We start from the raw sequence: 17508 nt of genomic DNA, 5'->3' as shown, positions 1-17508 counted from the left end.
TGGTGTGCTCGCAATTGCTTCTTGCCTTGTTGGTTGGTTAGTTGGCACTCTCCGCTTGGGACACTTGCGGGCGCGTTGAAGGGTGAGATGCAGAGAGGTGTTTTTTTCTCGCCAAGTACCTTACGACGACGCGACGGACGACTATTAAGCGATGATGTGTGGTGGCGCAAACATTAAATTTTTGCGTGCCGGCGAAATGCGAAGAGAGTAAAAATGGAAAACAATCAGCTTCAGCGAGCTGCCTCGCGGGGACGTTACGAAGGGTGTGTACTGCATATAGGTTGATGAAGGGGCACAGTGAAACATCGGTTTTCTTAATGAAATAACATATGGAACTGAATATCTTAAATTAAAAAAAAACGTTGAAGTTTATGACCATTTCATTGATACTTCTGATATGTTCTTGTAAAAACAAAGTCGACTGAATCGTATATAGATTAGCAGATGATGATCAATTGTCGTTTTACATGCATATACTTATTCGGCTTGTTTAAATACTTACTTTTCATTTCAGGATTTTTTATGTTCTATTTTTAATGTTCAATAAATGTATTGAAGGGTAACCACTTCCTTCGGTGGGGTTTGATCCCGCGAAACCAGTACGCTAGACAGGTGCTTTCCCTACTAAGCTACGAATGACCTCCGTCGTTCCCCGTAGCTTAGCGGGAACTGATAAAACCAAATTCCCAGCACTAGGCACGTAGCCGAACTCTCGCAATCTATTTTCAGAACTTGTTTTCTCTCATGTATTGTTTGTACAAGGCCAACCAAGTAGGATGAGTATTTAGTATTGTCTGGCTCCTACACACTTGCTTCATCAACAACTGCGCTCGATAAAGTAGGGTTGTATGAGGTTGTGCCAGTTGGCGAACTTTGGGAGAGATATGGCGAGACATCCGGTGTATATCAACTGCCACGACGAGGATGACAAGACCGTCAACAAGCATCGTCTTATCTACAGCAATCGATACTAACGCTCAAAGTCATCCCTAATGCAGCGTACACACCAGTCAAGCAGTTTGACGAACATTGACTCCGCCCCCAAGAAAACGCTTCGGTTGCTGCTTTGTTTGAACGTGTATGAAGTTGTTTGAACAACCATTTGACAGCTGGCGGGTCGATTGGAAAAAATAAACGGTTTGATTTTGGTTTGAGTTGTCGGGGCGGAGTCAAGGTTCGCCGAACAAGTTTGAATATTTGTAGTGAAGTTGCACAAACCCCCATACATTTTTTGATGGTTGGTGCTCAAGTTGGCGCTTCAGGCGTTCGTATGTGATATTGTTGGACGAATAAATTGATTGTTCGTGCCGCTGTTGGTAAAACTTGATGGATGTTTGAACAAACGAGAGGTGGAGTAAGTGTTGGTCAAACTGCTTGACTGTGTGTACCTTCCATAACGGATATGGCGAAGCAGCTACAGGGTCCAACGTAGCTGGACCAGTCCACGCGTGTCAGCGACTTGATATTGCATGGTGCCCTGAACCATGTGCGACTACCACAGATCTAGCTGCAGTCACTGGCAGGCTGATCTACGGAGGTGGAAAAATTTCATTATTTGAAGGGGTGTCTTCAGGGGGAATCTAAGGCTTTATTAAGTGAATCTATTACCACTGAATATAACGCAAGCTAATTATAAGACCGCGTATGCGCTTACTAAGTGCTACAATAATAGTAAGCAGTTGAAGAAAAGCCCTTCGTTTCCAAATGAGTCCGTTCCGGATTCGCACCTTCTAGCTGAGGGGTTCGAATGGATTGTGAAAACATTGGACCAGGTTGTCGAGCCAGCGGAGTACAAGAATCTCCTGTTAGTTAATCAGCTCACCAATTGTTTGGACTCGGTGACCCGCCGATGTTGGGAGGAGTTTTCATCAGGATACTTTACAGGATATGACGGAGTTTTCGCAGCGAAGAATTCGCGTACTCGAAGCAGAAATTATTAAAAGCGAAGCCTAGCTACAGCACGATGCAGTCGTCGTCAAGAACACGACTGCCTATGATCGCATATTTGTAACAATCGACAAAAGATGGCATGGGAGAAATGGAACGATGAAGATTGTGGTATGCATAAGTATGCAAATCTCAATGATTTCCTAAAAATTCAAAAAAAAAATGCACAAACACTTTATCCAGATGGAATCTTTGGGAGACAAATTTCCATTACTTGGTATTTGAATGCAAACTAATTTCAAAAATGTTTGTACACAGCACATGGCATACCGTCAATAAAGTTTTCTAGTGCTACGGTTATGCGGTCACTTTGCTCAATGTAACAAAACAACTTGGTAGTTTTTAGACGGCCAGACGACAGACGGCTCGGAAGATGCTGGTTCATTAGGCCGAATGGTCATTAGGCCGAAGGCCATTCGGCCGAATGAGAGCTGGGGAGTGAGAAGTGAGTACTGCGAAGTGAGGAAAACGTAGAACGGAAGAAGAAAAAAAGAGGAGAAGAAGGAAAAAGAAAGAAGGAAGCAGAAAGAAGGAAGCAGAAAGAAGGAAGCAGAAAGAAGGATGAAGAAAAAAGGAAAAAGGAAGAAGGAATAAGGAAGAAGGAAGAAGGAAGAAGGGAGAAGGAAGAAGGGAGAAGGAAGAAGGAAAAAGGAAGAAGGATGAAAAAAGAAGGATGAAGGAAAAAGGAAAAAGGAAGAAGGAAGAAAGTAGAAAGAAGAAGAAAGAAAGAAAAAAGAAAGATGAAGAAAGAAGAAGAAAGAAGTAAGACGGGAGAAAGAAGGAAGAAATGTAGAAGGAAAAGGGAAAAACAAAGAAGGAAAAAGGAAGAAGGGAGAAGGACAATGGAAAGAGGAAAAGAAAAAAAGGAAGAAGGAAAGAGTAACAAGGAAGAAGGGAAAAAAAGAAGAAAGAAGAAGGAAGAAAGTAGAAGGGAGAAAAATGCGAAAGAGGAAAAATGAAGAACAAGGAAGGAGGAAGAAAGAAGGAATAATTGAGAAGGAAGAAGAAAAAAAAGAAGACATAAGAAGAAAGAAAGAAGCAACAGAAAGAAAGAAAAAGAAAGAAGGATAAAAGAAGGAAGAAAGAAGAAAAACGAAGGAAGGAAGAAGAATGCAGAAAGAAGAAGAAAGAGGGAAGAAGGAAGAAGGAAGAGGACAAAGGAACCACAAAGAAAAAAGAAGAATGAAGGAAGAAGAATGCAGTAAAAAGAAGAAAGAAGGGAGATGAAATAAGTAACAAAGAAGGAGGAAGAAGAAAAAAGGAACAGCGGAAAAGAAAAAAAGAAGGAAAATGAAGCCAGATAAAAGAAGGAAGATTTAAGAAGGTAGAAGGAAGAAAGTGGGAGGTGAAGGAAGAACTTTTCATTTTTCACTTTGTGCTAATTGGGCCTCCTTTCGAGAGGCTCGGAAGCCTCCTTCCAAGAGGCTCGGAAGCCTCCTTCCAAAAGGCTCGGAAGCCTCCTTCCAAGAGGCCTCGGAAGCCTCCTTCCAAGAGGCTCAGAAGCCTCCTTCCAAGAGGCTCGGGAAGCCTCCTTCCAAGAGGCCTCGGAAGCCTCCTCCAAGAGGCTCAGCCTCCTTCCAAGAGGCCTCAGCCTCCAAGAGGCTCAGCCTCCTTCCAAGAGGCTCAGGCCTCCTCCAAGAGGCCTCAGGAAGCCTCCTTCCAAGAGGCTCAGAAGCCTCCTTCCAAGAGGCTCAGAGCCTCCTTCCAAGAGGCTCAGAAGCCTCCTCCAAGAGGCCTCAGAGCCTCCTTCCAAGAGGCTCAGGAAGCCTCCTTCCAAGAGGCCTCAGAGCCTCCTTCCAAGAGGCTCAGAGCCTCCTTCCAAGAGGCTCAAGCCTGCTTCCAAGAGGCTCAGGCCTCCATCCAAGAGGCTCAGGCCTCCTTCCAAGAGGCTCAGGCCTCCTTCCAAGAGGCTCAGGCCTCCTTCCAAGAGGCCTGGAAGCCTCCTTCCAAGAGGCTCAGAAGCCTCCTTCCAAGAGGCTCTGGAAGCTCCTCCAAGAGGCTCCTGGAAGCCTCCTTCCAAGAGGCTCAAGCCTCCTTCCAAGAGGCTCAGGAAGCCTCCTTCCAAGAGGCTCAGGCCTCCTTCCAAGAGGCTCAGGAAGCCTCCTTCCAAGAGGCTCAGCCTCCTTCCAAGAGGCTCGGAAGCCTCCTTCCAAGAGGCTCAGGCCTCCTTCCAAGAGGCCTGGAAGCCTCCTTCCAAGAGGCTCAGGCCTCCTTCCAAGAGGCTCAGAGCCTCCTTCCAAGAGGCCTCAGGAAGCCTCCTTCCAAGAGGCCTCAGAAGCCTCCTTCCAAGAGGCCTCAGAAGCCTCCTTCCAAGAGGCTCAGGCCTCCTTCCAAGAGGCTCAGAAGCCTCCTTCCAAGAGGCTCCAGCCTCCTCCAAGAGGCCTCAGGAAGCCTCCTTCCAAGAGAGGCTCAGAAGCCTCCTTCCAAGAGGCCTGGAAGCCTCCTTCCAAGAGGCTCAGAAGCCTCCTTCCAAGAGGCTCAGGCCTCCTTCCAAGAGGCTCAAAGGCCTCCTCCAAGAGGCTCAGAGCCTCCTTCCAAGAGGCTCAGAAGCCTCCTTCCAAGAGGCCTGGAAGCCTCCTTCCAAGAGGCTCGGCCTCCTCCAAGAGGCCTCAGGCCTCCTTCCAAGAGGCCTGGAAGCCTCCTTCCAAGAGGCTCAGCCTCCTCCAAGAGGCCCGGAAGCCTCCTTCCAAGAGGCTCCAGGAAGCCTCCTTCCAAGGGCTCCTCCAAGAGGCTCCAGCCTCCTCCAAGAGGCTCAGGCCTCCTTCCAAGAGGCTCGGAAGCCTCCTTCCAGAGAGAGCCTGGAAGCCTCCTTCCAAGAGGCTCAGGCCTCCTTCCAAGAGGCCTGGAAGCCTCCTTCCAAGAGGCTCGGAAGCCTCCTTCCAAGAGGCTCAAGCCTCCTTCCAAGAGGCTCAGGAAGCCTCCTTCCAAGAGGCTCAGAAGCCTCCTTCCAAGAGGCTCAGGAAGCCTCCTTCCAAGAGGCTCAGAAGCCTCCTTCCAAGAGGCTGGAAGCCTCCTTCCAAGAGGCTCAGAGCCTCCTTCCAAGAGGCTCAAGCCTCCTTCCAAGAGGCTCAGAGCCTCCTTCCAAGAGGCTCAGAGCCTCCTTCCAAGAGGCTCAGGCCTCCTTCCAAGAGGCTCAGAGCCTCCTTCCAAGAGGCTCAGAAGCCTCCTTCCAAGAGGCTCAAGCCTCCTTCCAAGAGGCTCAGAGCCTCCTTCCAAGAGGCTCAGAAGCCTCCTTCCAAGAGGCTCAGGCCTCCTTCCAAGAGGCTCAGGAAGCCTCCTTCCAAGAGGCTCAGGCCTCCTTCCAAGAGGCTCAGAAGCCTCCTTCCAAGAGGCTCAGAGCCTCCTTCCAAGAGGCCTGGAAGCCTCCTTCCAAGAGGCCTGGAAGCCTCCTTCCAAGAGGCTCGGAAGCCTCCTTCCAAGAGGCTCAGGCCTCCTTCCAAGAGGCCTGGAAGCCTCCTTCAAGAGGCCTCAAGCCTCCTTCCAAGAGGCTCAGAAGCCTCCTTCCAAGAGGCTCAGGCCTCCTTCCAAGAGGCCTGGAAGCCTCCTTCCAAGAGGCCTCAAGCCTCCTTCCAAGAGGCTCAGAAGCCTCCTTCCAAGAGGCTCAGAAGCCTCCTTCCAAGAGGCTCAGGCCTCCTTCCAAGAGCTCAGAGCCTCCTTCCAAGAGGCTCAGAGCCTCCTTCCAAGAGGCTCAGGCCTCCTTCCAAGAGGCCTCAGAAGCCTCCTTCCAAGAGGCTCAAGCCTCCTTCCAAGAGGCTCAAGCCTCCTCCAAGAGGCTCAGAGCCTCCTTCCAAGAGGCTCAGAAGCCTCCTTCCAAGAGGCTCAGGCCTCCTTCCAAGAGGCTCAGGCCTCCTTCCAAGAGGCCTGGAAGCCTCCTTCCAAGAGGCCTGGAAGCCTCCTTCCAAGAGGCCTGGAAGCCTCCTTCCAAGAGGCTCTCAGAGCCTCCTTCCAAGAGGCTCAGGAAGCCTCCTTCCAAGAGGCTCAAGCCTCCTTCCAAGAGGCTCAGAGCCTCCTTCCAAGAGGCTCAGAAGCCTCCTTCCAAGAGGCTCAAGCCTCCTTCCAAGAGGCTCAAGCCTCCTTCCAAGAGGCTCGGAAGCCTCCTTCAAGAGGCCTCAGAAGCCTCCTTCCAAGAGGCTCAGCCCTCCTTCCAAGAGGCTCAGGCCTCCTTCCAAGAGGCTCAGAAGCCTCCTTCCAAGAGGCTCAGAGCCTCCTTCCAAGAGGCTCAAGCCTCCTTCCAAGAGGCTCAAAGCCTCCTCCTTCCAAGAGGCTCAGAGCCTCCTTCAAGAGGCTCAGAAGCCTCCTTCCAAGAGGCTCAAGCCTCCTTCCAAGAGGCTCAGGAAGCCTCCTTCCAAGAGGCTCAGGCCTCCTTCCAAGAGGCTCAGGCCTCCTTCCAAGAGGCCTGGAAGCCTCCTTCCAAGAGGCTCAGAAGCCTCCTTCCAAGAGGCTCAAGGCCTCCTTCCAAGAGGCCTGGAAGCCTCCTTCCAAGAGGCTCAGAGCCTCCTTCCAAGAGGCTCAGAGCCTCCTTCCAAGAGGCTCAGAAGCCTCCTTCCAAGAGGCCTCAAGCCTCCTTCCAAGAGGCTCGAAGCCTCCTTCCAAGAGGCCTCAGAAGCCTCCTTCCAAGAGGCTCTCAAGCCTCCTTCCAAGAGGCTCAAGCCTCCTTCCAAGAGGCTCAGAAGCCTCCTTCAAGAGGCTCAGAGCCTCCTTCCAAGAGGCTCAAGCCTCCTTCCAAGAGGCTCAGGAAGCCTCCTTCCAAGAGGCTCAGGAAGCCTCCTTCCAAGAGGCTCAGAAGCCTCCTTCCAAGAGGCTCAGAGCCTCCTTCCAAGAGGCCTGGAAGCCTCCTTCCAAGAGGCTCAGAGCCTCCTTCCAAGAGGCTCAGAAGCCTCCTTCCAAGAGGCTCAGGAAGCCTCCTTCCAAGAGGCTCAGCCTCCTTCCAAGAGGCTCAGAAGCCTCCTTCCAAGAGGCTCAGAGCCTCCTTCCAAGAGGCTCAGGAAGCCTCCTTCCAAGAGGCTCAGGCCTCCTTCCAAGAGGCTCAGGCCTCCTTCCAAGAGGCTCAGAAGCCTCCTTTCAAGAGGCTCAGAGCCTCCTTCCAAGAGGCCTGGAAGCCTCCTTCCAAGAGGCTCAGAGCCTCCTTCCAAGAGGCTCAGAAGCCTCCTTCCAAGAGGCTCAAGCCTCCTTCCAAGAGGCTCAGAGCCTCCTTCCAAGAGGCTCAGAAGCCTCCTTCCAAGAGGCTCAGAAGCCTCCCTTCCAAGAGGCTCAAGCCTCCTTCCAAGAGGCCTGGAAGCCTCCTTCAAGAGGCCTGGAAGCCTCCTTCCAAGAGGCCTCAAGCCTCCTTCCAAGAGGCTCCGGAAGCCTCCTTCCAAGAGGCTCAAGCCTCCTTCCAAGAGGCTCAGCCTCCTTCCAAGAGGCCTCAGAGCCTCCTTCCAAGAGGCTCAGAAGCCTCCTTCCAAGAGGCTCCTAGCCTCCTTCCAAGAGGCTCAAGCCTCCTTCCAAGAGGCTCAGAGCCTCCTTCCAAGAGGCTCAGAAGCCTCCTTCCAAGAGGCTCAGGCCTCCTTCCAAGAGGCCTCAAGCCTCCTTCCAAGAGGCTCAGCCTCCTTCCAAGAGGCTCAGAGCCTCCTTCCAAGAGGCTCAGAAGCCTCCTCCAAGAGGCTCAGGAAGCCTCCTTCCAAGAGGCTCAAGCCTCCTTCCAAGAGGCTCAGCCTCCTTCCAAGAGGCCTGGAAGCCTCCTTCCAAGAGGCTCAGGCCTCCTTCCAAGAGGCCTGGAAGCCTCCTTCCAAGAGGCTCAGGCCTCCTTCAAGAGGCTCAGGAAGCCTCCTTCCAAGAGGCTCAGAAGCCTCCTTCCAAGAGGCTCAGGCCTCCTTCCAAGAGGCTCTGGAAGCCTCCTTCCAAGAGGCTCAAGCCTCCTTCCAAGAGGCCTCAAGCCTCCTTCCAAGAGGCTCTGGAAGCCTCCTTCCAAGAGGCCCGGAAGCCTCCTTCCAAGAGGCTCAGCCTCCTTCCAAGAGGCTCAGAGCCTCCTTCCAAGAGGCCTGGAAGCCTCCTTCCAAGAGGCTCCGAAGCCTCCTTCCAAGAGGCCTGGAAGCCTCCTTCCAAGAGGCCTGGAAGCCTCCTTCCAAGAGGCTCAGAGCCTCCTTCCAAGAGGCTCAGAAGCCTCCTTCCAAGAGGCTCAGGCCTCCTTCCAAGAGGCTCAGAAGCCTCCTTCCAAGAGGCTCAGAAGCCTCCTTCCAAGAGGCCTCAGAAGCCTCCTCCAAGAGGCCTCAGAGCCTCCTTCCAAGAGGCTCAGAAGCCTCCTTCAAGAGGCTCAGAAGCCTCCTTCCAAGAGGCTCAAGCCTCCTTCCAAGAGGCTCGGAAGCCTCCTTCCAAGAGGCTCAGAGCCTCCTTCCAAGAGGCCTCAGCCTCCTTCCAAGAGGCTCAGAAGCCTCCTCCAAGAGGCTCAGAGCCTCCTTCCAAGAGGCTCGGAAGCCTCCTTCCAAGAGGCTCAGGAAGCCTCCTTCCAAGAGGCCTGGAAGCCTCCTTCCAAGAGGCTCAAGCCTCCTTCCAAGAGGCCTCAGAGCCTCCTTCCAAGAGGCTCAGGAAGCCTCCTTCCAAGAGGCCTGGAAGCCTCCTTCCAAGAGGCTCAGAAGCCTCCTTCCAAGAGGCTCAGGAAGCCTCCTTCCAAGAGGCTCAGGCCTCCTTCCAAGAGGCTCAGAAGCCTCCTTCCAAGAGGCTCAGGAAGCCTCCTTCCAAGAGGCCTGGAAGCCTCCTTCCAAGAGGCTCAGAGCCTCCTTCCAAGAGGCTCAGAAGCCTCCTTCCAAGAGGCTCAGAAGCCTCCTTCCAAGAGGCCTCAGAGCCTCCTTCCAAGAGGCCTGGAAGCCTCCTTCCAAGAGGCCTCAGGCCTCCTTCCAAGAGGCTCAGAGCCTCCTTCCAAGAGGCTCAGGCCTCCTTCCAAGAGGCCTGGAAGCCTCCTTCAAGAGGCTCAGAAGCCTCCTTCCAAGAGGCTCAGAGCCTCCTTCCAAGAGGCTCAGAAGCCTCCTTCCAAGAGGCTCAAGCCTCCTTCCAAGAGGCTCAAGCCTCCTTCCAAGAGGCTCAGAAGCCTCCTTCCAAGAGGCTCTCAAGCCTCCTTCCAAGAGGCTCTGGAAGCCTCCTTCCAAGAGGCCTGGAAGCCTCCTTCCAAGAGGCTCAGGCCTCCTTCCAAGAGGCTCAGGCCTCCTTCCAAGAGGCTCAGGCCTCCTTCCAAGAGGCTCAGAAGCCTCCTTCCAAGAGGCTCAGAGCCTCCTTCCAAGAGGCCTGGAAGCCTCCTTCCAAGAGGCCTGGAAGCCTCCTTCAAGAGGCTCAAGCCTCCTTCCAAGAGGCCTGGAAGCCTCCTTCCAAGAGGCTCAGAAGCCTCCTTCCAAGAGGCTCAGGCCTCCTTCCAAGAGGCTCAGAAGCCTCCTTCCAAGAGGCTCAGAAGCCTCCTTCCAAGAGGCTCTGGAAGCCTCCTTCCAAGAGGCTCAGAAGCCTCCTTCCAAGAGGCCTGGAAGCCTCCTTCCAAGAGGCTCAGAGCCTCCTTCCAAGAGGCTCAGAAGCCTCCTTCCAAGAGGCTCAGAGCCTCCTTCCAAGAGGCCTGGAAGCCTCCTTCCAAGAGGCTCAGAGCCTCCTTCCAAGAGGCTCAGGCCTCCTTCCAAGAGCTCAGAAGCCTCCTTCCAAGAGGCTCTGGAAGCCTCCTTCCAAGAGGCTCAGAAGCCTCCTTCCAAGAGGCCTCAGAGCCTCCTTTCAAGAGGCTCGGAAGCCTCCTTTCAAGAGGCTCGGAAGCCTCCTTTCAAGCGGCTCGAAAGCATCCTTTCAAGAGGCTCGGAAGCCTCCTTTCAAGAGGCTCGGAAGCCTCCATTCAAGCGGCTCGGAAGCCTCCTCTCAGTGCAATGATAGGGTATAGCCCTATCGGCACGGGATGCGGGTGGTCGCCGAGCAACACGATAATATCATCGAGTTCGTGAGCGCAAGGCAAAATATCAGTATGGAACTGGAACAGAACCTTCGGATGTTTCGCCAGGCAGTTCGAGTCGCAAGACAAGAACAGGACGCTTTTATCAGTCGGGTTGTGGAAAGCGAGAAGATCGTTAAAGTTGCACAAACCCACTGTCCTATGTACAAATATACCTTTTATCCCTTCGATCTTTTGACCTTCGACCTTTTGATCTTCAATATTTTGTCCTACAACCGTTAGTTCTATCTTTTGTTATTTCGACGTTGCTTTCTTTCGACCTATTGTGCTTCGACCTTTTGTTTCAGGTTTTTTGTTTCAACCGTTTGTCCCTTCGATCTTTTTAGTTTTGACCCTTCGATCTTTTGTACTTTAGACCTTTTGACCATCGACCTTTTGTCCCTTCGACTTTTTTTCCCTTCGACCTTTTGTCATTTCGACCTTTTGACTTTCAACCTTTCGTCCTTCGACCGTTTGACTCGGATTTTTTGTTACGACCTTTTGTCCCTTCGTCCTTTTGAGTTTTCGACCTTTTGTCCTTTCGACCTTTTGACTTTCAACCTTTCGTCCTTTCATCCTTTTGAGCTTTCGACCTTTTGACCCTTCGACCTTTGGTTTTTCGACATTATTAAACTCTAATTGTGTGGCCCCGGAACCGCTCAGTTTCAGAAGAAAACTGGCCTAAACCCTAAACTGCTGGTCTAGCCACGGCAGCTCTCTGGGGTGGACTCAAAAGGTCTCAAAAGGCCTCAAAAGGAGGCTTTCGGAAGCGTGGATAATCTAATAGTGGAAATCTATGGCGAATTTAGGGGTTTTATTGCGAAACACTTACGAGTGGCCGACGGGTGGTCGTAGAATGTTGGTGTTGACAAAGTGAGCGCAGGCGACGGGTGGTCGAACGGTGAAGCGGCCAGCGGACTATGGCTTCGGCCTAATGGCGGCCGGATGGTAGGAGGTCGGCGGTAGGCCCCTAGCAGCACACATATTCCACATAGGTTACTGCAACTCATATGTGACCGGATACAGTCACAATCAAGTTGCTGCAACCATTTTCGTCTGACTTGTGCTGCTCGGGGCCGGTCGATGATGCGGCTGACGAGCAGCGTTGTAGAGAGCGGGTAGACTATATCGTTGTAGCAGGAGGTCGCCGGGGTCGGGGCGTGTGATGCGACGTGGCAGTCCTATGACACGTTGTTAAAGTCGTTGGTGGGAAGGCCCGTCGAAAAAGCACTTCTCATTCACTAAACACCACTTTTCATCACCAAACCACAAGATTCAAATCGCTCTGTTCCAGTTTGGTCGATAATATCTGTCACTGGTCGAGTCGTCCAACACTCCAGTGTGACAGCTTGGCAACTACTTATCACGTGTGCTAGGTTGAAAAAAGCACTCCAACCTGGGTTATAAGTCCTAAAACTTTCAGCAATTCGGGCCAGGGACGGGACTTACAAAGAAGAAAAATGTAACTCCATCTGCAGCATATCAACTGCTGTCACGACCTGTCAGATGCAGCAAGCAGCTTTTTGTGTGAAAGTATTGGTATCCCAAATAAAATATTCTGCATGGGTTATGTTTTACGAAGACTTTTTCACTTTAACGAGTATTCCAAATCATCCGGTTAGTTTATTATTAATAAGTTATAAACGTGTGTTCTATTTCCGGTATAAAAATCCTTATGAAAAATAATTTACCAATTCGTAAATTGAAAACACTTGTATTGTGCTCAGAAAAGTTCACCCGGGACTTGAGTGAAACAGTCAAGGAAACAGTTGAATCTCGATAGTAAACTGTGATGAAAAGAAGAACAAGTGTCAAAACAAGGAAAAAGAAGCCGTCTTTGCAGGTCTCGTCTCAGATTTGGACCATTTTATTCTTCCGATAACCTTCCTGGGTCCAAAAAACAAACAAATCTTACCATGCACGAGTCTCTCGTCGATTATGGCACTCGTCCGGTTCCTGCCGGGGGACAGTTACCCAAGTCTCACCTGGTTTCTTCCTCTCCAACCAGCACAACACGACTAGTATTTCGCACGATTTGCCGCTACCTTCAACTGGTTCAGACCAATGTAGCACACTTCCTCTTTTCCCGTCCCCCACTCTTCCGGAACCTCAACTGCTTCTGGAACACCCTTCCCAACCTATAAATGCTAAAGCACGATAGCCCACCGTTGATCAAAGGTCTTCAGGAGGTCAATCAGTTTTAACTCGACTGAATGGATCGCTCCCTTGGAATGAAGTACAATAAGACCATCAATGTAGGTTCGAATATACGGCACTCGGCGGCGATCATCCTCATGGGGGATATGAACGCGCATCATCCAGTCTGGGGACCGCGGACCTAGTAACTCTTACCAACGGTTTACCCTCCTTATTTAACGGCCACTCAGCCACCGACATCTACTTGAACGCAGCCATTCGCTCCATACTCCTATATCCTGAATTCGAAGTGTCCACCGACCTATTCGGGAGCAATCGTTTTCCGATTTCGGTCACTGTCCACGCTTCGCCTCCGGGCATTACCCGGAGACCAAGATGGCGCTACGATGCAGCCAACAGGGAGGCATATGAGTACCATCGCACTCAACGTGAATTTGAACGAAACTCACCCACAACTCTTCCCAACTTCACCAAAACCATCCTCGATGCAGCCGTTGCTTTCATACCACAAACTGGTACTCAACCAGGACTAAAGGCGCTCCGTTGGTGGTCGGACAACATGCGTCGTGTGGTTAAGGCTCCTCCGAGCACTGCAGAGACGCTATGAATGTAGGTCAGTGGTTCTGGAATCAAAATGAAAACAGTTAGAGGATTTTTTTCGACTTGATCAATACCTCGGCCAATCTGTAGCTGAACTCTGGGGAAAAGTAAACGCGCTTAGTGGTAAGCGACAAACCAGATCATACCATCTCCGGTCCCTCTGAGGTAGCCAACACTCTCGAGGAATATTTTTCCGGTTTGGTCTCCTTCAATGCTTATCCAGATGGGATTCAGCGGGTTTCTGTCTCACTAACTTTCGAATACCTTCGGATTCATCAAACGTCAATTTTCATCCTGCGCTGTACTTCGCCCTCTCAAGGAGTAGTGGAAAATCATCAGTTCCCGATGGCGAAGGGATTGGTTGTAGAGGTGTGCGCCGCCGCGCCACGCCGCCGCCACCGACAATTTTTGGCACGCCGCCGCCGCCGACATTTTTGCATCGGCGCGCCGCTTTTTTAAATTTATCACGCCGCTGATCTTTAATTTTCCACGCCGATTCATATTTGAAGAAGTCCGTGATACCTATGAGAGGTCGTAGAGTTCTCTGCATCTTTCTTAAGTAGGTGTCCAACAAACCATCCTTCCCCTTCCTCAGCATTCGCAAGGACGTGGCCAGGACAGATCTCGACTATTGGAGAGTGCAATGCTTCCATCTAAGAGATAGTGATTAGTCCCAAATCAATATCTGAGGTAACGGATGAAAGTAATGCTAATTTCATACAACAGTCTTGGCTTGTACCACCTACGAATTTGTGCAAATTGTTCAATTTTTAGTGGAAATTCCTAAGATTCAATGGAATTTCCGTTTAATTTCCTGATAGATACCTACAACATCACGTTGAAACTCCATAGAATTTTATACCAATAATTTCCATGAAAATTCCATACAAATTCTTGTTCAAATTTCAAAAACATCTCCGTAAAAACTAAGTAAAACTTCATGTGAAACTTGCGAAGGATTTTCCGTAGAGATCAAAAAAAAAATCTCATCAAAATTGAATTTTTGGACGGAGTCGTTCGGCAGAATGCCATTTGGCTGAAGACCACAAGGCTGAAAGTTGTTTGACCGAATATGTCGTTTAACTGAAAAGACTATTTTGTAGAAGCCTGCCCGAGCAAAGCTTGAGAGCAAATCGAAGACTTGTTTTAATGTTTTAACGATTATGTTTACTTTGATATCTTTTTGGTAGTTTTAACGGTTAATATGACAAAACGTATAGTAGAAAATTATTTTTTTGATAAATATCTTGGCTGTGCATATGCACAGCATATGTTTCGAAATGCACAAATTAATATGAAATTTGATAGTCGTGAAAACCCCTACACAACAAGACCACTCAATGGTCCCGTTTGTGCAAAAGTCATCAGAATTCGAGTACCAACCTTCACCGCGATGGAGCCGTACAGCCATGTTGCCGAATAATATGCAATTAATTGAGAAAAATCTTACTGTGACATCAAATCAAAATCTATTCCTGCTGTCGATGAGAGCAAATCGAAACTAATTTTGATATTGGTTTCCGATAACAAAATAAGTCCACAGTTTGATGTCTTCTTCTTCTTCTTATTGGCATTACATCCCCACACTGGGACAGCGCCGCCTCGCAGCTTAGTGTTCATTTAGCACTTCCACAGTTATTAACTGCGAGGTTTCTAAGCCAGGTTACCATTTTTGCATTCGTATATCATGAGGCTAGCACGATGATACTTTTATGCCCAGGGAAGTCGAGACAATTTCCAATCCGAAAATTGCCTAAACCGGCACCGGGAATCGAACCCAGCCACCCTCAGCATGGTCTTGCTTTGTAGCCGCGCGTCTTACCGCACGGCTAAGGAGGGCCCCTTAGTTTGATGTCATATCTTTCAAATTAGTAACCTACAGCAAAATGAGATCAAAATATGTAATCAATTAATTGATTCATATTTGAAAACAAATTATGAATCAATTTGAAGGCAAAATTAAAATATGTGTTCTGTATGCTCTCATTCTGTTTTCAGACTATGCTAGGGTATCTAGCCTAAAGTTATTTGGCCGAGAATATCATTTGGCCGAACATTTCCTTTGTCTGAAAAAATCGGTTGGCCGAATAGCTTTATAGCCGAATATGCCATTTGGCAGAAATAGTCATTTGCTCGAAAGGACCATTTGGCCGAAATGGACATTCGGTCGAAAGTGCCGTTCGGCTGAATTGGTAATTTTGGATATTTTCGAGATATTAACGGGAGAATCTTTGGAATTTCGCTTTTTTGATGAACTTCTCAGAAAATTCTTCAAGTTTTTCCAGAATATTTATTTGGAAATTATTTTCAGATTTTCTACGGGAATTACTATCAATTTTCGAGAAATCTCTTTGGAATTACCAGAGAAAATCGTTTGGAATTTGAAATTGTTGTTGTTGGGAAATTGTTGTTCCAAATTGCTATAGGTAAATGTTCGGATTGGTAAAATGGATTGGATTTCTTTAAAAAATTCTTTCTATTTTCGATAAGAAATTCCTGGTAAATTCTATTGACTGAAAGCGACAGACGGCCGAACTGGTATTTTGGCCGTAAAAGTCGTTTGCCTTAATAGATCGTCTGGCCAATACGATCGTTGGCAGAAAATGCCGTTTAGCCGAAATAGTTTTTTTGACAGAATGGACCACGGGTAATATGGTCAAAAATGGCCACTCGTTTGGCAGAATGGCCTTTTTGTCAATTGGCCATGGAGATAAATTCCGTAGCTTCCCAACTTTTAAGTCGATACTTTCAAAAGCCATCTAACCAAGTACCATTTAGCAAAACTAAACGTTTAACGGAAACTGTAATCAGATCAAAACTTGTTTGACCGAAGATGTAGTTTGGCCGAAAGCGACGTACGGCAAAAACCAACATTTTGCCGGACTTGTAAAACGTTGTTCCCCCTAAAGCCCCAAACGCAATACAACGGAACGGCGACGGAAACGGAAAGTTTGACAGTTAGCCCATATATTTTCTGTCAAATTTGCCGTTTCCGTCGCCGTTCCGTTATATTGCGTTTGGGGCTTAACATGTCATTTGGCTGAAAATTCCGTTAGGCCGAAAAAGTCGTTTGATCGAAAAAGTGTCGTTCGGCTGAATTGATCATTTTGCCAAAAATACGTTGAGCCGAATACGTCATATGTCATATGACAGAAAATGTTGTTTCGCCGAAAGGGTTGTTTTGCAGAAAGAACATTTTCGGGCCAAATGACCATTCGTACCAAACGGCATTTTCGATTTTCGGTCAAATTATTAGTTCGACTGAATGTCCATATCGGCTGTATGTCGTTCTCGGTAAAACTACATTTTTGGTTAAATTTCGACCTGGTAACAGTGTCGGATAAACGTTCAATTCGGCTTAATGGGATTTGGTTAGATAACTTTTGGCTTAAAGGCCAGTATCGACTTAACAAGTAGAAACTTTGCGAAATTTCGTTCAGGGGTCGTTTGACAAAAAGGCCTTTTCGCCGTAAATGTCATTAGGCCAAACGGATGAATATATTTAACTTAATTACCTGTTCAGCTATTGACATTTGGCCGTGACCTGTTGACCGAAACGATATTTTCGGCCAAATGTCCCATTCTGTCAAACGACCATTTCGGCCAAACGGCAGGGCTGATGACCTATTCGGTCAAACGACCTGTTAGAGCAAACCACTTTTTCGGTGAAATTACCAGTTCGGCTATATGTCGCTTTCAGCCAATAAATTTTCCCAAGAATTTCTTATGGACAAAACACTAGTCGTTCGATAACTGTAACATGTTTTCGTTTCAGTTAGATAATGCCGGCCGTTAACTGCGACGCATTTTAGACGTCAAACAATTCTCAGACGACGTCAGGTGCAACAGAAATGCACCTGATTGTGCAGCGCAATGCAGCTAGCATCGACTTTGATATCGTTTTGAAGTTCAGCTGTTCGATAACTGCAAATGTTACTATTGAATTGCAGTTGAATGACTTTCAGTTATCGAAAGTCTACTGTTCAAAGAATTTCTCGTAGAAATACAATGATTTCTAACAATTTTCCGGTGAAATACAAAGTTTTTTTATTGAAATCTACATTTTGAACAATCCTCCGCGAAAATTCCAAAGAAGTTCCCGTTAAACTACCGGAGAATTTCTCGAGAAAATTCCAGAGCATTTTTCTTGAAAACACCTTACAGTCTCCCACGAAAATTCTTAAGAATTTACTGTTTTATCGTTGGCCATGTCAAACCAGCCGTCCTAATCATTCTAGACTAAGAAAGTCAACGTTAAAACACCAGCTGCATTATCCTACAATTATTAAAAAATTCTGTGCAAATTTTGAAAAATACTCAACAGAAACTCAACAGGCACTTTCCGTGGATTTACGAAGACTTTCCTGTAAATGTTAAAAACAATTTTTCATAAACATTCTGAAGTTTCTTATATAAATTCTGACGAATTTTCTGTTGAAATTTCAAACAATTTTATTTGGTAATTCCAAAGAGCTTCACTTCGTAATTCCAAAGATTTCTCAAAACTTCAAAGTAGATCCCGTGGAAAATCCGAAAAAAAAATTCCAAATTTTGGAAAAAACTTCTGGAGAAGTTCATTAGATTTTTTATGTGAAATTTAAAAGATTCTTGAAAATATCCCTAAAAAATGCAAAAAAATCTTAAACGTATTAAAAAATCGCCACGCCGATTCACGCCGCCGCCGCCGCCGGCACGAATTCTGTGCACAATGGACAGCATCGGTCTCCTCCCAGTGGAGCGAGTCCTCTGGCAATTGACATAGAGCTTGGGTGGAGCTGGCACTCCTCATCAGCCATTATAAATGGGAACATTATGACTGATCTCCCTGCCGGAGTCGGATATCAGAGCCAGCGTTTCAAATCGTCCGTCCCATT

Source organism: Armigeres subalbatus, chromosome 1 (genome assembly GCF_024139115.2).
Source record: "Armigeres subalbatus isolate Guangzhou_Male chromosome 1, GZ_Asu_2, whole genome shotgun sequence".
In the NCBI taxonomy this organism is placed as follows: Eukaryota; Metazoa; Arthropoda; class Insecta; order Diptera; family Culicidae; genus Armigeres; species Armigeres subalbatus.
Note: the sequence above shows the minus strand (reverse complement) of the source record.